Below are 27,493 nucleotides of genomic sequence, written 5' to 3'. Positions count from 1 at the left end.
GAAATGATAATTGTCGTGTAGGTAGTCACCCCGTAAACTTTTTTCCGACAGAAATATTCTGGTTTCGTCAATTTAATATTTGGCGTTAATTTTATTCTCTTTATAATACTGAAAATAAGTGCGAAAGTTAAAACCAAAATAACAATAGCAATTTTCACAAAGATGACGTCGTTCTCGAATAGTGAGTACCACGATTCACAAGGAATCATCTGTGACAAAACCGGTATTGTCATAGAAGACATCAAACAGAAATGTATCCAGTAGAAATACTCGATAAAGAATGAATGGAATTTTGTTACAATTGGGTGAACATGAACATCATTTCGGTTGTGGCAGGAACAAGGAACGAAAAAAATATATCCGTAAACTCTTGCTACGGACGTAAACGAAGATAAAACGCAGTTCAAACAGATGTCTCTTTCTGTGTTCGTAGTTTTTCTATTTCTTCTATATTCATCTTCGGCTTCAATTCTTGCCAAAAAGTTTTCCATTATTTCGTTACACTTACGAAATTTTATGGAAATGTAATTAGAAATATGAGTTATACGTTCCTTGGATTATTCAAATCTGACGTCGAGATGTTACGTGTGTCTGTGAAATGAAAGACTACAGGAACTATGCACAGTTGGAAATGCACTATACTCGTTTTACGATCTATTGAACGGTTTTGGATTTCAAATCTGAATTTCGATAAGCTCTTCGTCGTAATTACTGTTTACAGAATCCAAGGTTGATGTAATAAATGTATAGTTTATCGTGTTTCCACACGGAATCCAAGCATTAAAAATTGTAAGATACTAAACAAAATCTATTTATGTTTAACCTCAACAACTGATGGTAAATTATGATTAAACTTTCATTTCGTAATTGATATATTATGTAATCAGTTCTAATTAATAAACCTTTTAATTCTGTTTTTTAAATATTTTTTGTTAACAGCCAGGCAGTGTAGTCTCTAGACTTTTAATTTAGGGCCCCAGAATTGGAATCCGGGCAAGTAATTCTTAAAAAAGTTTTAATGTGTGGTACGTCTGGGATACATTGGGTTCTTTTGCCCACCATCCGGACACTTCTGTTATATATATGTTCGAACTCACTTGATGCGTATAGAGAAATTGGAATGATAGAGCATGGGAAAGCAATGTAAGGGCGATCTGCTAAAGAATATGCCTTCGGAGAGGATTTTCAAGGGGAAACGTGCGCTGTTTATATGTTAGACAAGTGAAAAAAACGGAAAACTGTATGTGGCCAGTCCGTGGTGAGGACCTTCGACAAAGTACCAGTGTTCAGTGGTTTAACCCAATTCGTAACCGATGTATGGGTATGAAAATAATTTCTTAGTTGACAGAACAGAAAGACTAAATGTGTATATATAAATATATCTAATAATATTTTCTTACTATGTCTTATATAGAAAGTAAACATATCATAATTAAAAATAAATATTACTTTATTTATTATACGGCTCGTTTTTTTTGTGTTTTTATTTTATCGAAATTTGCACACCCGTTGTTCATTGTGCCAACCATCAGTGTAGCCTTTCACACAATAAGGGTATATCTGTTGAAAGAATTTTCGTGATTAGGAATTATTGACGCGAAATTACCCTAAGATTTCATATTTTTTATATTTCTATTACAATAGTTTATGTATATTAAAAAAGAATAGTTTAATGAGTTCTTTTCTTTCTACAACTGATTGATATTTCTTTACTTTTTCTGCTTTTTTGCAGTCTGTCTTCTCTATTAGTATATTAATACACATGATATTAATATATGTGTCAATTAACATATAATTATTTAAATTTTAATATATATTTAATTCATTAAGAATATGATATAATAATTCTTGTGTAACACGTAACGTATATGATTTTGAAAAATCGTTAAATATTAAACTGCAATACGATTAAATTTAAATCGAATTATGTTTTGGCTTACATCATCCTTCATGCATTTAGCGGAAATGGAGGAAATAAATTTAATTTTGAGTAACATAGAATAGAAGGAAATCAATACTTTACCCTGTTCTTGGTACATTTAAATTTAAGTTCTAAATTTTACTAATAATAATTATAAAAAACAAGTAAATCAGGTTAAGTTTAAGAATCTATAAATACACGTATATAGTTGAACCTTGAATTTGAATGCTTATTCAAACAGTATTATTAATATTTTGGGAAAATACTATATAGAAATAATATGGTTTGTGAGTGATAGAAAAACAATGTGGTGATAAAGATAAATTTGTGTTGCTTTAAGTTAAGTTTTTTTCCGCTTTTAATACACTACACCAAGTTTTATTTATTTGGTATACATGCTATTAACTTACATTTCTTTGAGGCCGGATGGCCGAGCGGTCAAGGTGTCAGCCTACCGCTCTGGGGGACCCGGGATCGAATCCGAACGGGTCGAATAATCCCCAGGAATTTTTCGGGGGTGGTCCGTTCGGATATGTCGGGCCCCGTCCCTCACCACCCGGTCGCCCCATTGTGGGCCTGGCCGAACCCATAATGGGCCTACTAAAAGAGGCCCTCTTAGTGCCCACAGGGCGGAAAGAGTTAAAAAAAAAAAAAAAAACTTACATTTCTAAAGATTTTCTATTATTAAACTTCATATTATATAAAACGCAAAAAGTCTTTTCTAATTATAATTTTATATAAATTAAAATTAAATAATACTCAGAAAACGTGTTTGTTATTTTAATAAAATAAGATTATATTAGTGTGAGGATGCGTAATATAGAAGTATCCCTGCCCGGTGGAGACTGGACTCAAATCTTAATTTCTCGACACCAGTGTGAGGTCATCAATGTGGGTTTTGCTCGTCCGACCCTACTCGCCTAGGTGTCGACCTAAGGTGAAAAGGTTACGACTCTCGCTTTGCCCGCGATCTGTCAGGATGACACGAGAAAGCCTTTTTTCACGTATTGGGACAGTGGTTTGCTGGACGCGAAGGTGACTCACACAGAGATCGTATTTACAAATTACCGCGTTTATTCATATGGAAAAACTTGCTTACAATGAGTTATACAATCCACAAGATGAAGTAAGGTCGTTTCCCCGATTCAAAAGTTCCACGTGGAGAAAGTTCGTCTCTGACGATCCGAATTCCAGGGGTACAAAGAGGGTTTGTCTGCGACCATCCTGGGTAATGATCCGAAGAAGTTTCGTCTCTGGTGCTGTCTTCGAAGTTGGAAAGATGGAAGGGCGTCGTCACAGGTAGTCTGTCTTAGGTTTTGGATATTGATATTATTTTTTTTATTCCTAGTTCGGATCTTATGGACTGACGTTCTCGATCACCACTTCACAACCTCTCCGTGTCCTTGGGATTCGGGTTTTTATATCATTTTTACCCGAAATCCCGAGGTTTTGGTTGGTCCGAAAGATGGTTCCTGGTAATTCTATTGGTCACTGGTCTGTTGCCAAAGATGCGATTCGGGCCGCGGGATCGTCAAACATCCCCGAACTCCCTCGTCCGGGCCGTTCCCCTCTGGAGCCGGGTCAAGTCCTTCCCCGGATGGCGGTCCCGTAAATTTTACTCTAATGTGTATTTTTCTGTCCCGGAGAAAATGGAGCTGTCCAGGTCGCCGCCCCCTTAACAGGAGTATTAGCAGGTCCCGCTTTGAACTCTCTGTAAGGTGATTTTCCAAAGTTACCTCGGCGGACGATCCCTCAGTCGTCTCATGTTGTACGATCGAGGATCTGTCAATTAGGTCGGGAATGCGACAATTAAATCGTCTCGCATTTCGTTCCTCGGCCACACCGGTCCTGTTTACGAAATAAGTCACCGACTTAATGGCTCCAACTTGACAGCCAGTTTCCCGACAGGGGGTATGAATTCCCGGCCTCACACTAGTGACAGAATCATGAAACAATGGAGAAGATTTCGTAGTGACTTCAGAACAAGCTTTAGTATTCACTTTATGTGGCCTCAACATATTCCTGTAATTGATCAAATTCAAAACGTTTTGCAAGCTTGGAGCTTTTGAACTTAAGTAGTTAGGGCTCGACAGGAACTGTTCATTTCATATATTTTGGAAACTAAATTCTGGAAATGTCATTGGTGTATGGTATCACTCATATAACACAACCCTTAGTCTAGTGCCATAAAACAGATAGCTTCTCCATTCTATGACAGATAGAAAGAAGTTCTATAACAATCCATCTTTCGGTAAACCGAAGATATCGGTCCGACACTAATTCCGGTTTTCAAAACAAGTGGCTCAAAGCATTAACCACCTCGGCCATTCAGTCGTATTAATAAATTTAAATAAATGCTAACGATATTTCTAAACAATGATACCCGGTTATTACTTTAAAAGTTTTTTGATGTAAAACTCAAACTAATCACCGTTATGATGGTGTAAATGCATGAATTGAAAAAGTTAGGTTATAGTACTTTGAATATCGTAATGAATCATAAACTCAAAATCAAATATTCAGAAATTTAATCATCCCTAACAATAAATGTCCACCAACGTCCACCCATTGACCGCACATAGTTGGCAGTGGATTCGCGCCTGGCCGAAACGCTGGTCACCTGGAGTTTTCCGTGTTTTGTTTATGTTAGTAATATCTAAATAGAGCTCTATAAAAGTCTTTCCGGGAGACCCCTTCCAGCTGATCACTCGCGTGTCGCGCTGCTGTAATAAAGTAAACCTAACCTAAATTTAACCCAACACTAAATGAATAAGTCTCAACCAACAATAAGTCTTTCGTATCGAACTAAATAAATAGCAACCATAAATTAGTGAAAAAGAATAATTACAAATTTCGGTTAAATTGTACCTAGGTAGCCCCAGTAGCTTCGTGCTCCCGAAGGTCCGGGAAGCTCCCGAAGGCCGCTGAGTGTTTAACGTCACTAGTCATTGATTCCTGGTAGTTCGTGAACAAAATAAAAAAAAAAGGAAACGTCTACTAAAAATATAGTTAATCTAACCTAACCTAACTCAACCGAAGCGCCGTCATTAAGGCTATTTAGGTACAATTTGACCGAAATTTCATATTAATCTTAATATACTGATAGGAGAAAGCTAATAAAGGCATAAACATATAAATTTAATAATTAAAAAACAATGGGATCGGTATACTTAATAAAATACTAAAAACAAAGATTATTCTTAGTTCTAAAACAAATAAAAACTACTCTGACTTAGCCGACTTCGAGGAACAAATACAAGTTAAATAGACAAACTGATAACGAAACGAAAAACCCTTAAACTTTCATTATTACCAGCGTTTTTATTCTATTTTTTTCTTTACAATTGATATATTCCAAATGCATTTCGTTTAACTTGTAAACCTCATCAGTGGATACATCAAAATATCGATCGCTGCACCTCTTTTATGTCAAATAAATTTCAACTTCTTCCACAAGTGAAGAAGTGAAGAAGTTTTTGGATATAGTCATAAAGAGAGAGGAAACATCATTTCGTAAGTACGAGAAACCATGTAATATTAAAAAAACTATTAACTACAAATCTTATTGTCCCGTAGAGACTAAAAAGAACGTGTTTATTATGGAATTAAAGAACAGAACGACTTTACAGGAAGATATGGATATAGAAATAAGACAACTCTTTAAAACATTTATGTTAAACGATTACCCAAAAAATATTCTTAGTAAATGGTATAACTCATACTTGAACCGTAGATTTAATGTTAAAAATGAAGTTACAAATACAATTTATGTAAAATTCCCTTATGTGATTAAGTTATTTAAAAATATAAACCAATTTTTAACAGATAAAGATTTTTCTATATGTATAGTTGCCAGCCAAACAAACAAGATGTTAAATATGATCAACTTTGTAAATAATAGAGGTACAAATGTGTCTGGAGACCAACTTGGAACAGCGGAAGTTGTTTATAGATTATCATGCATCTGTTCAAACCCAAGTTATTATATCGGGGAAACAGGAAGAAAGCTGGAAGTAAGGATAAAAGAACACGAGGCAGCGGTCAGATTGAAGCGGAAGGAATCAGCGTGGTTCTTACATTGTAACGAATTTAACTGCAATATAAATAATAGAAATGTAAAAACACTATATAAAAAAGAAAATTGTATATTCAAAGACGAATAATCGAGCAATTTTGCGTCATTGCGCGTGCAAATGTCATAAATTTAAATACCGGGCTGAACGTCGATGCATGCTGGGAAAATTTTCTTTGATATAAAAGAGGTGCAGTGATCGATATTTTGATGTATCCACTGATGAGGTTTACAAATTAAACGAAATGCATTTGGAATATATCAATTGTAAAGAAAAAAATAGAATAAAAACGCTGGTAATAATGAAAGTTTAAGGGTTTTTCGTTTCGTTATCAGTTTGTCTATTTAACTTGTATTTGTTCCTCGAAGTCGGCTAAGTCAGAGTGGTTTTTATTTGTTTTAGAAATAAGAATAATCTTTGTTTTTAGTATTTTACTAATAAAGGCAGTTGCACTACTTTTCTGGTGAAGTAACAGCATGTTATGCAACCTGCTTTTACTGCACGTGGAATGTGCATGCAATTATTTATTCCGGTGACAAAAAAATCACAGTCCATTCCTAGGCTACAAATAGGCGTGATTGCATTTCTTTAATAGTCACAACTTATTTGTCAGCTACACGCGTGTTTCTATTAAAAAGTGTGTGTTTCACTTTTGAAACTGAACAATTGCGCCTCAGAAAATTGCAGGTTCTTTGCTAGTCTAAGTAGTTTGAAAAGGATGACCGATAGTTATTAGTTTTACTCGTCTACGATATAAAATTTCAATAATAATAATAATAATACCCTTCAAAGTTGCTTTACTGACGCTGTTCGAAGTTGCTCTAAAGTACTGTAAGTGCAAGGACAGTAAGACAATGTAAATCTGGAGGCCTTTTCCTGTGACGATGTTTGTTTTCCTGACGATGTAGCTATTATAAATTAATTATTATGTTTACGTAATATGCATATTGAACATACATAATATGATGATAAACATTATGTAAATTTAATCGATGCAACAATAATGCAATGTAAACAATTATGTGAATCTCCGGTTGACTCAGTCATACACACGATAGGCGTTTGATTAAGAAAATTCTGATCAAAATTTCAATTAACAAGACTCCTGACACCGGATAGGGTAATAAACTCGCGTTTAACTCGTTCCCGATTTGAGAAGAGAACATGAATAAGACGACTGAGTTAGGCAGAAAAAAATCTAGACGAATTTCTTCTATATATAAAAATTCCATAATAAATATTAAGTTCCAGAGCGATTCTAAAATAACTTTTTTCAATAAGTGAATTTATCATCAATGTCTATAAATGCTTGTTGTTAAAATAAGGCCATTTTAATGATAGAATCATAAGACAATATTGAGGTTGCAATATGCTGTTATACCTATTTCGATACGCCTGGAAATGTGTCTATATTTCATTAAGTAATTTCAGAATTTACTTCCGAGCTTGTAGTTTACAACACCCAGCTGAACGGGCTCTTCAGAAAATATTCATATTCTAGATTGTAGCAACTGGGCCCTCGAACTCTTTCTTGGAGCATGATTTAATAGTTGTGTTGCTGAATCTTTCATGATTGAATGGACATTATTCTACCCGGTACTTAAGATCGTTTTTGTTTAGTTTCAAAAGCTTTTTACATGATGACATAGACTCAAACCTGTTTTTGTGCGGTCATTTTTTGTGCGATTTTTTATATGTGCAATGTGTTTTGTGCAATATACCAATTTGATTGAAATTCATATACCGCACACAAAACAAATCGCACAAAAAAAGACCGCACAAAAACAGGTTTGAGTGTATGTATATGTGTGTGTGTGTTTTTAGAGGCATAAATCACAATAAGTTTTTATCTTTTATTAATTTTAAGTTCAAATATGTAAATTCAGTTCAGCAAAACGTCTAAGGGGCACAATAGCTTTAGGGTGATAATAGGGGTCGTGTGTAATATCTCAGGTACTGTACGTACTAATTTAATAAGGAATTTGTTTTTTATTAGCAATTACAATCATTCATAAAACTCATTTATATCCACTAAATTAAGCTTTTTGTCAATGAAGAATTATTGATTGTTACATCGTAACAATGCCGGGCCGATATTTTAGTCATATTTTAATTTATTTAATTTAAAATAAATTATGCTCTCCATCTGAAATTAGTAGTGACTTGTCCCTGTATATTATACTTTTCCGTTAACAATAGAGTCGTGGCAGTCATTTATTTAACTCCTTTCAGGAAAAATATTTGAATTAAAATCACGTGACTTCCGGTCTAGTTTTTATATAAATTATTGGGGCCTTCTGTTCTTGAGTTTCCCATATCTGATTACGCCTTTCGTCTAGCGAATTGCTTTCTCGAGACTGAGGAAATACTGACACGACGATGGATATTTATAGGTCTACAATTTTTTTCAAATTTCAGCCGAATATGCGGTAAAATTTTCACGCGGTTCAAATAAACTGGAGATATGACATATGACTTACTATATCCATAATTTAATAGTATTTATGCCCTATATTCAAATAACAATAAGGTCATTTGTTGACTGTGGCAATACTTGACCGATCGTCATATATATAACAGAGGGCTTTCACTCTGTTATATATAACAATCGGAAAAGTAATAGGAAGCTACAGAGAGTAAAGAAAATGGATAATCGAAAAATTTAGTATAGTAAATCCTACTTGACTCAAAAGTCAAGCATGATCTTCCCTATGACAAATTTTGAGTCAAGCAGAATTGATCTTTCTTTTTCTTCTTTATCTATCATAAATTAAGCCACAACTATTGCTGACCCTTCTCCAACGAGAATGCGCATAATTGCATAGGTTGCATTCTTATAAGAAATAAATGACGTCCTCCATTAGAAATGTAAACTAGCAAGATTTCAAGTAATGCAAACTACTGTAACTATGCAGAATCAAACATTCGTAATATTTTCTGTGAAAGAGTAAGACAACAAAGCAAAATGCAATTTGAAAACTCCCTGGTATTGCTAACATTCCAGTAGAACTATGGAAATGTGAAGGAGAAACAATTACAGGTACTCCTCACTTTACGACCTACCTGCTTAACGACCACTCGCACTTACGACCAATCGAGTTTCGATCTTCTATTCGGGTAACCCCCTTTCTCAGCTTGAGTGTCGGTCAGTGGCGGATGGTGACATGCACATTAAGCGTACTATAATAGTCTTATAGTATTATAATAGGCTAATAGCATACTATAGTAGTCTTTTTATGAATAAATTTGAAGTTTGTTGCATAATTTGTATAATTTTACAACGATTCTATATTCCTGGTACAAGTTCCTCGCTTATCGAACAATTCGCTTAACGACGTAGTCATCGGAACGGAACTCGGTCGTAAAGTGAGGAGTATCTGTATAACATTTTTGACCAAACTTTTCAATAGTGTAAGTGTTACTGGTAAAATACTAGAAGAATAAAAAACGATAATTATCGTTCGAATCTATAATAAAGATAATATAAAAATTATAATAATTATACACTAATCACTTTCCTTAGTCATGCCCATACAATTCTTTTTAGAATCCTGTAAAACAAGAATTTAAAACTCTTATAACATTTTTATAAGAAAACAATTTGGTTTAAAAAAAAAACTATTCAAAAATACACAATATACGAGGTATTGACACTGCTATCTGGTTTCTCTGTGTATAACCATAAATAAACTATTACTCATATTAACTCCTAAATCATCATTCTCTAAATCTATCAGATAGAAAAATATTATACCTTTGGGTTTCGAATTTTCACAATTCGGTGAGGAATAACAAACCATTTAAATATATATATATATCAAGAAATCCAACTAGTTGAGATCCAAAAAACAATCAGTTTTGCTCTAGCAACACCGTACACACAGCCTAAAAGGGATTCAAAATGGCGACTGCCACGATGCATGACGGTATCGTGTCTTCCCCTTATGTTTATAGATCATGAGCATATGGAATATTCGAATCGAATATAAATCAGCAATTATGTTTCCTTAAATTTCTTATGCTACGTGTAAATCGCAAGAGAATATTCTAAAATACAGTTAATACTAAAGAAAACTTCCGCAATTCGAATTCGTCTTATTTGAGGTCGTTTTCTAGTACTGTTGTCGAATGCGTGGAATCAAAAGCGATAATTATTCTGTGAAAAGTCTATATGAATTTAATTTTCCACTTATAACAATTTAAGTTTTTTCCATTTCTAAATGGTACTTTCTGAATTCTAATAAGCACCCTTCAGTAGTCGAGTAGATAAAACCATCGAACTTTGTAGTTAGACAGGGATACGGGCATGGCCGACGAGCTGGAGTTTTCCGGGTTTCCTTCACGTTAGTAACATGTGAATAGAGTCCAGCTTCCCGGGATGCATCTCCCTCGGGATATCGCTCACGTGGTGCGATGCCCTAACCAAACTAAAATCTAAGGTGCGATTATTTATTGTGACATCCTCACAATGCAGGTCTGCAACTTTTCGTCACACTGTTCTCAATTTCTTTAGTTGTGTCTTACTCCTGTACTTTATACTTTTCCTGTTAGCATTAGAGTCGTGCCTGTTATCTATCTAACACCGTTCGGCGAAAAATTTTTAATTGATGTAACGTGACTTCCGGTTCTGGTGAAATCGGAAGTTCTTATATAGTTAGTTAATTTGGGCCTCCTGCTCCTAAGCATATCTGGTCTCGACTTCTGTCTATCTAACACCTTTCTCGAGATCATGGAAGGACAGTCAAACACACGGATAGACAAGAAACACCATTCGGAATTTACAGGTCTACAAATTTTTGATTTAAACAAATCATATGAAGTCTTTCGAGCGTTAAGGTTAACAACTTTCATCTCAGGCGCGGCCATCACGACCTATCCAACAGGGATCATTTTTAAACTATTAATAGTAGACCAGTTTTAGTTAATTGTCGTTGACCATTCTGTCTCCCGGGATGAAGTCAACGACTACTTTTGGTCGAATTCCTTCGACCTCCTCCTGCAACAGTCTCAATTCTATTGGCCAAGCGGTATGGTGGCATTCGAATAGAATAATTGTAAAAGACAAGGTTACTGGAGAACATAAAATATGTTTTAAGTGGTTTCCGAGGGTGCCGAGTTGAAATATATGTTCCGTTCTTCGCGAAATCTGATTGGTTGGCAGATTACCGTTTGATATTCGACTGCGAATAGTACAGTTTCTTAGAGTTAACATCAGGAAATAATATATCTTAAATTTTTTAATATATATTTTCAATTAATGTGTACTTGACCAATGAGATTGTGCCATTTCGTACCGTCCGGGTATCGAGATAAACGCGACAATGGTAGGCTGAAATGACCAAACTCTTTATATGGTTTTCGTTGTAATGTTTGCCATATTCTGGTGTTTGATTTATATAACTACAAAGATTATCATATGTAAGGGTTTTTTATTCGTCTACTGTACAGGATATTTAAAAATTTTAAATGTGTTAGTGTGACCGCTCGGTGAAACCTTTGTAAATATAAATGAAATACTGTTATATAATATAATAGAAGGATTAGAAGTACGAAATAATCTAAAATAATCTCAGCCTTTGTTGTTGTTACTTTTTCCGGGCCTCATCTGCTAGTTAATAATAATAATAAAAGTTGATTTTGGCAAAAGCGATTCAACTTTCTTGATTTTATAACTTTCCCAGCTGTTATATATAAGAGAGGAAAAGCAAGGTGATCCTTCGAAGATTTTTACATTTCTGGACTTAGGAAACCAGGAAACATCGAGAAATGCAAAAAAAAAAAAAAAAAAAACAAATCAGAGGTTTTTCCGTACTTATGGATGTTACTGTGTGTAAAGGTACGATTTTGTTCACTTTTTTTTGTTGAAGCTTAATAACTCCTGTCCTTGTGTCGAAAAATTTCTGAAATTTTGAAGGAAATTTGTTTATTAAGAAAATTGGTGCTATTAAATTTTGGTGATTAAAAATCGTGTAAGTGCGAAAGTAAAGACTTGTGTGTATCTCAGGAGGGACGGATTTAATGAGAATTTTACTCGTAATAAGCATTTAGAATTTTTTACAAAACCAATTCCTACCCTGAAAATTAAGCTTTTTGCCATTTAGTAATAGTTGAAAATATAAAGTGTTTTTAAATAAAATATGATAAAAGATGGCTCCACCGAATGTTGTCGAAAAAGTTAAGTAACTCGTTGCTGGATTTTTAAACTCAGTTTTGCACTTCGGACAAACTTACAATAAACTATAATTCGTGGTCATTGTCTTGATGTCCTAGAATTTCTTAGTTTATATACCTTATTGTGGATCTTATCCAAATACTACCTCTCGTACCAGCTTCCCTTTTACTATTATCATCAAAATTGGATCCTGCGATCCAGTGGAAAATCAAAAGAATTTTTCGAAAGACTGTTTGCTCAGAAATAAGCAATTCCCTTAACTTCATTTGTTAAGCAATAAATTAAATCAATAATTCAATCAAATTAAATTAAATATTAAGAAACAAAAGTGAAACCAGAAAACAGGAAAATAATTGCTTTATTTAAACAAATTTTGTAAATTATCCTTTAAAGTTTCTAAACGAAATTATTCTCTTGAGATCTTTCATGAAATTTTAAGTATTCCAAAAATACATCCTTAGTTCTGACGTTTTCTTTTGCCTCGTTTAGATAAACGCTGCAATGTCTTTAAATGAGCTTCGGCTAAGAAGTTGTTAATTCCAGTGTATTCGGGGTTTGTATCACCGTTTGATCTAAGATGTCCGACCCTCTTTGACTTTCCTACAAAATAGTTCATAATGGGCCTGTTGCGGTATATTCTTCTGCACTGATTTTCTCCTCCTTTGAAGCAGTTTTCGCTTTCATTGACAGAATCCTCGTCGTTTCGAAGAAATACTAAAGCTAATTTATTTTCCATTTCTTCTACAGTTGCCATTTCTTCGATTGTTGCACATCTTACAGCAATTTCTCGTTCTTCGATTTGTTCTTCTATATTCTCTTCCTCTGTTTTTGCTCTTTTTTGATTTTCAGGTTCTGCTGACACTTTCTTTCTTTTATTATTCATTCGCCCAGCCATTTTCTGCAGAATAGTCTATGTGAAACGACGATTACTACATGAAGCTCTGTTGAATGTTATAAACAACAACAAAGGAAATTGTTGAATAAGAATTGAAATCCTTTGTTGACATTGTTTTAATAGTTTCTTAATTTATTTTATGCTTATTTTGATTGACTGAAAATTAGATATAATTACCCCGTTCCTTTCTAAACTAAAAATAAGAATAAATTACACATAATATAAAATAAAAAGTTTCTATACTGTATTTATCTTGATATAAATCAAAATCTAAAATTGTGCTTCGTATTACTAAAATGAAAAGGTAATATCAATTTGTATTATTTTATTATAGTTTCTGATATTACAATAAACGTTTATTCACCGATTTACCAATTTTTCGACATTCTTCTCCCTTAATGCGCACTCTTTGCGTCGAAGTGACTGTCATGTACAGTACTTCATATACTACTAGATTTGTCCGTTAAGAATGAGAAATTATATTTTTTGAGTGAAAGCAAATGAATGAACTATCAAGTACAATCTTTTATCAAATAAAACGTAGTGTACATTACTGAAATTTAAAAAATATATATATATTTCTTGTATATGTATTTTTATCTTGATTATGTGCCATTTTTTCACCAAAAATATTATTGGCTAAACTCAAAGTAATTTTATGTTATCCTTATTATCCCAAACACAAGGAAAGTTTATACTGATTACTTTTATTAATTATCATCTAAATAGGCACCAACTTTCCATGGAAAATTTTCCAGCGAGCCATACGATCTGCAGATCGCTCACAAATAAACCGAAACTGAAATCGATTCGGATGACACGAAATCGAGTGTGTCGTTGTAAAAAGGTTTTCTTGTATTCAGACACAAACCCATGATCGGAGTTTTATTAGCTTTAATCATCCAGTCATTGATCAGAGTGATGTGATCAATTAATGAAAACGTAATCTTTCGAAACAATTAAATGTAAACATTAATTTTATATAATTTTTAATTTAGTCTTATTTTATATTAGTTTAGAATGGAATTGGAAAATTATGTCTAATTTTGAAAAGGATTCAATCAAAATAAGCGAAAAATAAATTACTAAACAATTGAAACAATATCAACAAAGAATTTCAATTTTTATTCAACAATTTCCTTTGTCGTTGTTTGCAACTTTAACAGAGTTTCATTAATAATCGTTGTTAACCATAGCGTAATTTATAAAAAATGGCAAGACGAAGAAGTAATAAAAGAAAGAAAGTATCGACAGAAGTAGTAGTGATTTGAGTAGCACTGATCACAAAATTAATTTTCTAATTAAAATAACAATCACAAGAAGATGAAATTGCAGTGCAACGTGCACGAATTGAAGAAGTGGCAAGAAGCAAAGAAACTGAGAATGAATTAGTTTTTGTATTTTTTCGAAACGACGTGAATTCTGCTGTTGAAGGACAATCTATTTCAAAGAAGGAAATCGTTGCAGAAAAATATAGCAACAGGCGTATTGTCAACTATTTTGTAGGAAAGTCAAACAGGGTCGGAACTGCTAAATCAAACGAAGGAGATGCAAACTCGGAATACACCTGCATTAACAAATTATTGGCCAAAGCTCACGAAAAGGAATTGCAGCGTTTATCTAAACGTGGCAAAACAAAACACGAGAATTAAGATGTTATTTTTGAAATATTTAGTTTGAAATTGCATGAAAGACCCGAGGAATCATTTATTTTAGAACAATTGAATGCAAATTTACAAAATTTCTATAAATAAAACGATTTTTTCTCTAATGCGGGGTTTTATTTATATTTTTTAATAACACAATTTAATTTGGTTGAATAATTAAAATACGCTTAACGAATCGAGTTAAGAGAATGTTTATTCACAATTAAATGATTTCTGTTTAATCGTTATAACATTGTTTTGCTTTTAGAGTAAAATTTTATTTATAAGTATAATTAATTTTGTTATTTATACCATCGTCTGCATTTATAATATAACAAATGTTTTTTGTTGATCTATGAAAATAGATAAAATAACAACTAATTTTAGAGGGCCATCTATTGACATAAATCGAATTTAATATGTATCTATTTATTGAATGAGGGATCAGAGGGTGTATAAGTTTAAGGGGAAAACAATATGCTAAAGCTAATAACCCTCTAATTCCAAAAACCTATGATAAAAATCAACCACATAACTATATCGTTTGAATTGAAGCTAATAATCTCTATGGATTTGTGATGAGTTCTTATTTATCTGTAAATAATTTCAGGTGGTTATCTGAGAATGAAATAAATGCTTTAGATATTCATAATATCCCAGATAAGAATAATATAAGCTATATTATAGAAGTTGATTTAAAATATCCCCAAATGTTCATGACAGACATAATGATTTACCATTAGCTTCTGAACACATCAATATTCCCTATGATTTATTATCAAATTATCAAAAATTGGTATTTACTAAATTAAACTTAAAATATAATAATAATAATAATACAGTAGAAATCGATTATCCGATCCCCGATCAACCGTCACATCAGTTAAACGACCGCGTTCTAGTCGGCAAATTCAAATGTCCGCTAGTGATGTGGCGCTACAATATTTGGCTATGTCTTGGCTACTTTAATATTATTATTGTTAAATTTTTGCGTGTTTTAGCTGGCAACACTGGCTCAGTCATGAAAGGGAGGCCAGTATTTAAAGGAGGTTTAAATTTCTATTTTGTCTTTATTTTCGTATTTATTTTGTAGAAAATAAATAAATAATTTAACAATGATTATTATTTTTTAAAAATTTTTTAGGCTTAACATCGATGAAAATTCAACGCGAAGTACGTTAATAGCGAAATACTAATATACTATACTAATAATGTATTTTTTCATACTTTTCGGTTATCCGTTGTTTCAGTTATCAACGTAAAATTTGAGCACATTTTTTTACAGAAAGGATAAAGGGGACTTAGCAGTGTGGGCGAAGTGACCGAATCTATTTTTTGCTACAAAAATTTCAAAATTTATATTTTGACTGCATTATTTACGGGTCACGTCCGGGCCACTCGCAAGAGCTCAGCGGGCCGCAGGTTGAGTATCGTAGATCTAAACCTATAATAGAATTTTGTTCATTAAAACCGGACATTATAATTTTTATATTTAAATTCTTCCAGATTTTCTGATATCATCATACACTCAATACAGTTACATATTATTGTACTTTTTTAAAAAAATGTTGTAACCAATACTATGTTTATTTATATATAAAAATAAAAACTATATCCTAATTTGAGTTTTTTTTTTTATAGAATACACACATTAGTTCACTCGAATGGGAAAAATTCTCGAGTTTACCAATGGATGAAAACAACATTCGAAGTTTCAAAAACTATATTAAATGGAAGATTATAAGCCAAAAAACTGCTTTAAGTTGAGACTTCCTTTCCGAATTGGCAAATAATTTAAACTGGGGATTAATATGGAAAAATTATATATTCATTGAAAAACATATTAAACATGCAAAATGTAATTTAATTTCTGAACATCAAGTATTAGATGAAGAATTCATGGATAATTCTTCAAAATATCTTAATTGGGATAAAATAGCAAAATTTCAGCTTCTCTCTGATAATTTTGTTAAGGAATATACTGATAAATTAAATATGAGAATAGTTTTAAAATATCAACGATTAAAAGATACACTGAGTAAATTAAAAGATTATCTCCACTGGAATTTAGTTTCTCGCTATCAAATACTGAATGAAGATTTTATTCACAATTTCAAATACCATCTTTTCTGGTGTTATATTATAGAATATAAGAAACTAGATCATAAATATATTGCTGAAAATTCCCAGTTTGTTAGTCTATATACTTCAGGATATTAGTAACATTGTTGATGATATAATGGAAAAATTAAATAAATTTGATGAAGAAGAAAAAGAAAGTTAAAATAAATTCAAAAATCTGTAACATTATATTGGATTTTAAAATAAAAATAGTTAAATCTTAAAAGAGTCAATCGTTTTTTAAAAAAATCTAGCAATTAATCATATTATCTAGAGATCAGAAATATATCACGATATTTCTAACATTGTTGATAAAGAAAAAACTTTTTTTTAAAAAATGGAGCACACGATTTTCTACCAACCTCTTGCTAACAAAAAGAAGCATGTGAACACACAAATGGTAGAGAAACCATTTCACGTACAGTAGACAGACTACTTCAGAGATGGTTTTTCTAATTTTTTGAGGTCAGTTTGGGGACAGTAGGGGACGATTTTATAATTATTTTGAGGCCACTTCAGAGAGAGTAGGAGAATGATTTTTGTAATCTATTTTGAGGGTGCATCTATTCTGTATCATCTTTACTTTTTTTTTATAATCCAATTTGTATCATTACTTTACATTAAATTCTATACAAATTAAATTTTATAACCCAAAGTGTATCGATCACTCATGTTACGATCAATTGAACGATTTTGGACTCCAAACCTGAATTTTGATGTCCTTTGCCGTAATTACTGTTTACAGAATGCAAGGACAATGCAATAAATATGTATAATCTATTGTGTTTCCACACGGAATCTGAACATTAAAAATTTTAGGATGCTAAACAAAAGCTATTTATGCTTAACCACAACAACAGATGCTGAATTTTGATAAACTTTTAATTTTCGTAATTGATAAATTATATAATCATTTCTCATTGATCAATTTTTTAGTTTTCTGTTTTAAATATTTTTTAATAACAGCCAAGACAGTGTAATCTTCAGCCTTTTACTTTAAAAACCCAGAATAGAATGCAGACATGTAAATCCACAGGAAGTTTTAATGCGTGGTCTGTTTTGGATACGTTGGGTTCTGTTTTACACCATCCAGTCCCTTTCTTGTAGATCTGTTCGAACCTACTTGATGGGTATAGAAAACTGGATTGATGGTGTGGAGTGTTGAGTTTTGAGAAATCTTGGGCTATAGATTCTGTTAAAAAGCATCAATTACCAGCGAAAGATCAATGGCAAGTCGATTTTACTACCAAAAAAATTAATGGGTTAAATTTTATAGACGAAAAACCATCGGATATAACTGGCTGGATCGAACATAGTAATTTACAAAACTTGTTAAATTATTTCTCAACGTATAAAGAATTATTTTTATTTAAAGGTGGATAGATAAGGGGGAAAAGTCTTTTTAAAAACTGGAGCTACAGTTATTTAGACATCGAACTTCTTGGGTGACAAAGATCAGATAATATTAAAAAGAATTGTTATTACCACAGATATTTTAAAAAGCATTGTTCTTTTTGCAACATTCTATCTTACGAACAATTCTTAATTGAACAAAAAATAGATATTTTCAAAATCAATGCGTTGTATAGATATTTAAAAAATAAGTAACAAATATAATTTAAATAATTATTATATTAAACTATTTCCCTATTTTACTTTGTCTTATTGTCAAATATTATTTCAAATTGTCGTGTTTTAATTTATTCCGATATTAGAACAAAAAAAAAAAAAAACAAATATAAATAATTCTCAACTACATCCGATATTAGTACAAATTTTAAAAATTATTATCGCAAATTAATTTTATAATTTAATAATTAAAAATTATTTATTAAATTTTATCTTATTGTTAAAATATTATTTTAAGTTGTCATGTTTTAATACAACATTAAAACAGGTATTAAACAGGTATAGGTATTAAAACAATAATTTTTTTTAAATGTAAAAGAAAATGATATTAAAGAGTATCAAGATGTTTTATGAAAACTAAAGAAGTGAACTGAAAAGTTTTCTAAATATAAAAACTTAGGAAATGAATTGAGAAGTTGTCTAAATATTAAAATTATTTATAATTTTAATTTACTCGAGAAATTTTTGATCTGAAAACAATTTTAACTTTTAACTTTTTAACCTTTATTATTTGTAACCTGAAAAATTAATTTTTCAGGTTACAAATAATAAAGGTTAAAAAGGTTATAAAAAATAATTCTTCCAAACATTCACGAGACATTGTTCTCACTACTCAGCGGCCTCACAACTGAACGACACGACTGCACACACGTTCAGTTGGCCTGCGCAGTCTAAAACTGTGCAGGAAAATCAAATGGTTTTTCGTTTCTACTCCAGTGGACTGTACAGGCCCCCAAACTGTACAGTTTTCCCCCATACACGTTCAGGAATTCCTCAAGGTCAGGCCTGCACAGTTATTCCTCAAAGGATTTCCTGAACGTGTGTGGCGGCCTTGTGTCAGTTCTGATGTGACATCAAAGAGGTGCCGACCCTGCAGTCACACATGGGTTATCAATTGGGTTTTTTTTACTCTTTCGGCCTGTGGGCACTAAGAGGGCCGCTTTAAGAAAGCCCATTATGGGTTCGGCCAGGTCCACAATAGAGCAGCTGGGTGATGAGGGATAGGGTCTGACATATTTGCTCGGACCACTCCTTGTAAAATTCATTGGGATTTTTCGACCCAATCAGATTTGATCCTGGTTCACTCAGATAGTAGGCTGCTGCCACCTTAACCGCTCGGCCATACAGCCACTGGTCAAAGGCGGTGCAGGGCAAGTTCAGCGTGTTCGCCGGAACCCGGCTTCGCGTTCTGAATGGCCTTGCGGTCTACAAAAACTCATCAGACATTTTGCAGGACATTTTATAGTAGATTGAATATTCGGGTGCATGTGGAAAATGCAATCGCATAATCCAATCGAATAGGCAAGCCAATTATTTGGCTCTAGATGCAATAAAATACACAGGGCAGGATTTACATAAGGCATTTGGGGCCAGTGCCCAGGGTCCTCACAAAATAGGGGCCCCCCACAAAACTATGTTGTTTAAACATAATTTTTTTTCTATTACCGCGACAGCCTAATGTGGCCTCATCACGAGTGCCACAGGCAGAGAAAACCAAACCCTGGAAGAAACCTATGAAAGATCGGAAAATTTCAGGAGAAAAAAATTTTACATAGGTATTTTTCAATTAAATTAAAATAATTAGTTTTATGCAATAATATATATGTATGTTTACAATAAACTTATTTTTAAATGAAATTTACAACTTCCTAGTTGAAATCTAGTTGAAAGTACTGTATTTGTGTAAATTTTGTAAATATATCAAATTTGGCTCTTCTCAACGGTCCCCCCCAACCGTATTTGTGCCCACGGACCTCTGATTTTTAAATCTGGCCCTGAAAATACATTATAAAAAACAATCTTTCGGAAGCATACCCAAATTTATTAATTGAGTTACAAATAACGTTAACTACGCCAGTAACAGTGGCTTCATCTGAACATAGTTTCTCGCAGTTGATACTAAAAAGAATTATCTTCGATCATCAATAAGCCAAGGCCAATATACATCTCTGGCTATTCTTTCAATAGAAAGCGAAGAAGCAAACTCAATCAATTTTGATGACGTAATCAAAGATTTTGCGGCAAAAATGTAAGAAAAATTATGTAATACACATCTTACAAAAAATATATGTAACCTCCTTTGTACTTATAATAAATAATTCCTTATTGTGAAATTTAAGTATAGGATTTGAATGTGTATTCTGGCTCCGCAAAATTTTTGAACCGGGTCTCGCAAAAGGTCACGCCGGCCCTGCCACTGGTTACCAATTCGATAAAACCAATGAACACTGGTAGTTAATCGAGGGTTCACGCTTCACCATGAAGTGGCCATGTTCAGTATTTCAGTGTATTTTCACTTGTCTAACACTTAAACATGGCCCGTTTCCCATTGAAGGTCCTCTCTAAAAACATTCTTTTTGGCAGATCGTCTACACTTGCACAGCCTTATTCAATCAATCCAATTTTCCATACCTATCAAGTAGGTTCGAGCAGATCTACAAAAGGGGCAACCGGTGAATGGGAGACAGAATTCAACGTGTCCAAAACAAATCACACATTAAAACTTCCTAAATAATTACGTGTCAAAATTCCATTCTGAAACCCTAAAGTGAGGGGATGAAAACTACACCATCTCGGCTGTTAATAAAAGATTTATTTAGAAAACAGAAAAGTAACAAATTGATCAATAAGATATGATTATCAGTGGCGTAGCGTGGGTGTCAGCCGCCCGGGGCGGAAGAAAATTCGCCGCCCCCTTATTAAGGTATCTCGATTTAAAAGACTAAAATATACAGTAATTCTAAAGAACTTTTCGGCAAGAACAATCATCATTATTGTGTATTGTACAGGTGTATTGTATTATTATTATTTATTGTAAAATTTTGCCGCCCCCTAAAAGTGCCGCCCGGGGAGGGCCACCCCTGCCGCCCCCACTACGCTACGCCACTGATGATTATATAATTTATTAATTACAAAATTAAAATTTCATGATAATTTAGCATCAGTTGTTGTAGTTAAAACATAAATGTCTCTTTTGTTTACTCTCCTAAAACTTTTAGTGCTTAGATTCCGTGTGAAAAAAGAATATACAACACGATTATTGGACTGACCTTGGATTCTGTAAAGGATGACAACAGCGAAGGACATATCGAAATCAGATTTGAAATCCAAAACCGTTCAATAGATCGTAAAACGAGTATATTGCATTTTCGAGTATATTGTATACTGCACGTAGTCCTTGTAGTCTTTCATTTCACAGACACACGTAGCATCTTGATGTTAGATTTGAATAATCCAAGGATCGTATTACTCAAATTTCTAATTACATTTCCATTAAATTTCGTAAGTGTAACGAAATAATGGAAAACTTTTTGGCAAGAATTGAAGCCGAAGACGAGTATACAAGAAATAGAAAAAATATGAACACAGAAACAGAGATATGTTTGAACTGCGTTTTATCTTCGTTTACGTCCGTAGCAAGAGTTTACGGATATATTTTTTTCGTTCCTTGTTCCTGCCACAACCGAAATGATGTTCATGTTCACTCAATTGTAACAAAATTTTATTCATTCTTTATCGAGTATTTCTACTGGATACATTTCTGTTTGATGTCTTCTATGACAATACCGGTTTTGTCAGAGATGATTCCTTGTGAATCGTGGTACTCACTATTCGAGAACGACGTCATCTTTGTGAAAATTGCTGTTGCTATTTTGGTTTTAACTTACGCACTTATTTTCAGTATTATAAAGAAAATAAAATTAACCCCGAAGATTAAATTGACGAAACCAGAATATTTCTGTCGGAAAAAAGTTTACAGGGTGGTTATCTACACGACAATTATCGCTTCTGTTATTGTTATAGGTTTAACTGTATTAGTCCAAGCAGTGAACATTTTTTATTCATATGCTGCTGTAGAGAGAGGAAAGTCGTATGAGTACGAAGCATTTTTCTGCACCATAGAAAGTTGGCATTTTTACTAATTTAATCTCGGGTGGATCACTGTATCTAAGTTTTTTTATTTACTTATTTATTACCATATTAATGAAAATTTTCCAGAAGCTATCCGAGGATCTGCAACTACTTAAAATGAATCATTTGAATTTGGAAACAGAATTAGAAAAAATTATGACGCAACACAATGAACTTTGGAATTATGTAAAACAATTGAATGGTCCATTTAATTACGTATTGACAATTTTGTACGGTTTTCTAATAACGGAAACCAGTATGTTTTATTATATTTTGATTTATTCGAAAATGGAATTTGCATTAAAAATTTTAATTTGCCTATTTTGTGCTTCAATGTCATGTACTTGTGTTTTAGCAGGATTTTTATCATCCGGTTTTACATCTACTGTAAATTTCGTATTGTATTAAATACGCTATTCCGTGTTTCACTCGACTAGTAACATGTTTTTCTTCTTTCTTTCAGATTCAAACATCGTTTCAGGACATTCGAAGATTCGCTCAATGCGATCTGAAATTGGAACAGAAATTAAAAGTAAAGCTTCTGTTATAAAATAGAATTAGCGATACTTTAATTTGCATGAAATAATTTTATGAATTGTGTGCAGATTTTGAATTTTATGAAGAGATTTGGAAAGGCATCTTTATGTTTAACTATTAACGATTTCTTCGATGTTACCAAGAAGTTTCCTGTCAAGGTATGCCAGTTAATTAACTCTTTCAATATATTAATGTATTATATATATAAATTTGAATTTGCAGATGTCGAGCGCTCTGTATTCTGTGTATTCGAGTCTGTTAAATTTCAGGACCGTTTCCAAGAAGAAAAACTGCCCTTACTGAGATTTGAACTGAAGGATTTATCGTTTTGAATATTTTCTCTGATAAAAACTGAATTAGTTCATACAAATTAAAATCATGCCTAATTTAGGCAAATCATTGTCACTTGTATATTTTGTTTATAGTGATAATTTACGAAGTTTTACAAATGATTTATTTGTATTCTACGTATTGTTTAAATATATTTAAATGTAGTATCGATTTTAATATTTTAAATAAAATTTTAATATTGCATGTTGAGTTTGTAAAGTAATTATATACGAATCTCTTTAAAGTAGTAATGCAGTGAAATCCACTTAAAGTGATCACTTTGTGAATGGTAATAAGATGTGAATGATTGCATTAATTAGACCAGCGGTGGGCGACCCACGGTCTGCGTTAATATTTTGTGAGGCTCGTTTTGCAGAAAATATTAATAAATATATCAATTTCTTACCTTAACCCTTAACCCGTGAGGTGGGGTCAGAACTTTTGTTACAATTTGTGTAATTCAGAAAAGGAAGAAAAAGAAAAATATAATCATAAAATACTTTTTACACTTTATTTAACACACTAGAAATATAAAATAAAATTTTTTATAATCAATTATAATTTTAAAAAATCTTTAAACTTTTAAGTACTAATAACACTTCAAAAAAGTTTGGTGCTTAATTAAATATACATCTGTATTGCCGCCATTCCTATATATTTGAGAACTTAACATTACTAATAAGTTAATTAAAGAAGAAGAAACGTTTTTGTGCCACATTTTTTTTTTTTAACATTACAACTAGATTGAAGAAAATTATTACGTAACCCGTGAGGTGGGGTCAGGTTGACCCCAAAGCAAAAACTTTAAGCTCGTGTAAAAAAGTATGGACTGACAGTAAAACAAACTTATGTTCCAACGGTTCAAGGTCAACTAACTGGAAGGTACTATGAGTCTCCACCACTAACACTGGCTGACAGACTAGTAAAAGCCAGCCAAAGTTTTACTGGGGTCACAGTGACCCCAACTCACAGGTTAAGGACGTATGCAGCAAAATTTTTATCGTTATTTTACAACTTATGTATGCCAACACTTGTTCCGCAACAAATTTATTATAAAATAATACTAGAAATCGGCTAACAGACTCGCGTCAAAACTAATTTAAAGCAAGCAATGATTAATATGTTAATTTATTTCTTTTCTTTTCTTTCGAAGACACAATGTAGTGACGTAAACTTAAACACTGGGCGAATTTTCATCCTTTTTATTCGGTTGGTATTCCTTTTTATCCAACCGAATAAAAAGGATGAAAAATTCGCCCAGTGTTTAAGTTTACGTCACTACATTGTGTCTTCGAAAGAAAAGAAAAGAAACGAAAATACAAAACACGGTTTCCTCAAGATAGATGTTAATTTATAATCATATAGCCTATGAATAAATAATTTTGATTTACCGTCATTTTTTCATTTTTCTCTTTTATGCGGCTCGCGTGAGTTGAAAAGTTTTAAATGTCGTCCTTACATAGAAAAAGGTTGTCCTGAATTAGACATTCATTCATTTCATTTGATTTTTATTAATCTCTAAAAATCTGTTCGATTCCGCATTAACACTATCGAACATCCGAACACACTTCTTACAACTGTACATACATCTCACTATTACATTGATAATCCCGAAAATGAAAATGTAAGGAACGAATCCTGAATAAAATTTTTGGGCATGCTAAAAGTTGTAATAATAAGAATAATAGGATTTATGTATTCCTATATTTGCTGTTTCGTCAGCTGTTTTCACACCATTTTTCTACAACTGTAATATTTGATTCATCCAAGTTTCTCGCATTTATTTTCTCTCCTGTATCATGGTAAATGTACTATCAGAAAGAGATAAACTGTCTTCGCTTTGGCACTCGAAACTTGTTGCGTTACTTATCCAATTCACATCACCACAATGAGAAAGAAAAACACACACTTCTAAATTTCGACTAGTAACAACATATACAAATATAACCTATATATATACAAAAGTGTCATGCTCAAGTGCGTTTGTAATGCAGAAAACGATAAACCATTTTGTAATTTTCTGAAATTGGAATTATTTTATGAACTGCTTACAGGCATTCGCCTCAATATTCTATTTCGGTGCTAATAAGAATGTAAAAAAATTCCAGCAACGAGTTGCGTAACTTTCCCGGCTGTTGTAAGATTGTTGTTTTAAAAATAACTTTTATATTATTAATTACAATAAATACAATTTCGTGTGACGTCATCTGTTACGAAAGCTTGTCACAAAAAACTTTTTATATTACTAATTATTATAAAAAGGCAAAAGGCTTAATTTTGAGGGTAGCTATAAAGATTATACAAGAAATTGTCAATGCTAACAAATAAAATATGATTCCACTCTAGATATTACAAGTGATCTCCCTCGACTTTTAACCACCAAAATTTAACAGCAACAATTCCCCTTATATATAGAAATTACTAGGCGAAATTTCGTTTCTTAATCATTATTCCAACCTGAGATATTAAACGAAATACATGTCAATGCATACACACATACACACATACACACATATACATATACATACAGATATAACCTGAGATATCAATGAAGAAAGGCGTCAGTTTTTTGCTCTTAAAGACTGTAATTTGAATCTGGTCGAATTCAGATATGACGAAAGCAAAAAACCAACGTTTATTTAGTTTTCACACTGGTTTCACAACGATTAGACATACAAAGGTTACACGGTAGTTCCGAGGTAAACACGTAAAGTCACGGGAATAGTTCTATCTCGAATACTTACGTATTGAATCAGAAGATTGCCACAATCTATGATTCAGCATCGCTTGATGTCTATGTCTATCCCGTGGGAATCTGGAACTTTTTCAATCAGAAAATACTCGATAAATAGTTGCACAACTTTCGCGGCGAAATACACTAAATATATCAGCACAAACAATATAATTGTTTGTGGCGCCATCTATTATAAAATTTGGTTTAAAAATAACATTTATATTATTAGTTATTAAGAAAATGGCAAAAAGTTTAATTTTGACAGTAGAGCTAAATTTTATTAAAAATTGTAAATGATAATAACAAGTAAAATCTTCATTAAATTCGACCCCACTCGAAATATGACATAACACGCTCCCACCCCTTGACCCGTGATTGAACATATTTTATTATCTGTTTACGTGTTTTTACGTTGGTAATATGGTGTTTCTTCCGTAGAAAAATGTAAAAAAAAAATTGGTTTTCTTTTCAAATGTGATGTTTTCCGTACTGTATTTATTTCCATAACATCCAATTACAAAGTGTATATTGATCACGTAACTATTTCACAGTAATGACTGCTTTCTGAAGTGCAAGTGCTATTGTGATTGATTGTTTTCTTAATTTTTCTTTAATAATGGCCACATTTTCTGAAAAAGTTTAAAAAAGGATTTAGTCGATATGCTACAAAAGAGATCGCCTCCTTATTGACAATATACTGATTTACACTTTAAAGTGATTACACGGGGTAGCGAAATGATTTATCTGAAGTAGTAAAAATGGCAGCTTGTAATATCGGTCGTTTGAATCCTAAGAATCGGTTTGTAGGGAGCAGCAAAAGATTTCTGGACAGTGCTGATATCATCTTCCTGTCTCTTGTATTTGTGTTTCTTTAATTACTCGTATTTAGAGGTCTTTCTCAAACTATCTTTGGCGAGCAAATTAGTTACATTTTCTTTGGATTGGCTCATTGAACTATCACCACGTTTACGGGATCAACCAGGCATTGACCGGGATAGCTTTTTCCCACCAAACTTTTATTTTTCTCTTAATTATCAATATTTTTTTTTTGTTTTTTTTAACTCTTTCCGCCCTGTGGGCACTAAGAGGGCCTCTTTTAGTAGGCCCATTATGGGTTCGGCCAGGCCCACAATGGGGCGACCGGGTGAGGGACGGGGCCCGACATATCCGAACGGACCACCCCCCGAAAAATTCCTGGGGATTATTCGACCCGTTCGGACTCGATCCCGGGTCCCCCAGAGCGGTAGGCTGCCACCTTGACCGCTCGGCCATCCGGCCGTCAATTATCAATATCTTAGAACTATTCCTGATACCGGTATCGATTCTTTTGTGATATCGGGACACTCCTAGTATCGGTATCGGGAGTTCCTGTGTTCACGGAATCGGACAACAGTTTTATTTATTAGAGTTTTCAGAAATATCAAATATTAAAGTTTTGAATACTAGATATTTTATATTTTTCTCGATTTTATATTTATGCTATTCTTATTTTTATATATTATACTGTATAAATACAGCTCGGT

The 27,493-nt window shown here is 32.7% G+C and overlaps 1 long non-coding RNA gene across 1 annotated transcript in view; it reads left to right on the top strand.

Annotated features, from left to right (window-relative positions):
- Positions 1-27,493, top strand: part of LOC136968084 (uncharacterized) — a 385,441-nt gene that overhangs the window by 338,630 nt on the left and 19,318 nt on the right. The gene's annotated exons all lie outside the window — the stretch shown is intronic.

Source organism: Centruroides vittatus, unplaced genomic scaffold (assembly GCF_030686945.1).
Source record: "Centruroides vittatus isolate TY-2023 unplaced genomic scaffold, ASM3068694v2 contig_1388, whole genome shotgun sequence".
Lineage (NCBI taxonomy): Eukaryota > Metazoa > Arthropoda > Arachnida > Scorpiones > Buthidae > Centruroides > Centruroides vittatus.
Note: the sequence above shows the minus strand (reverse complement) of the source record. Positions and strands in the feature narration are given on the sequence as shown.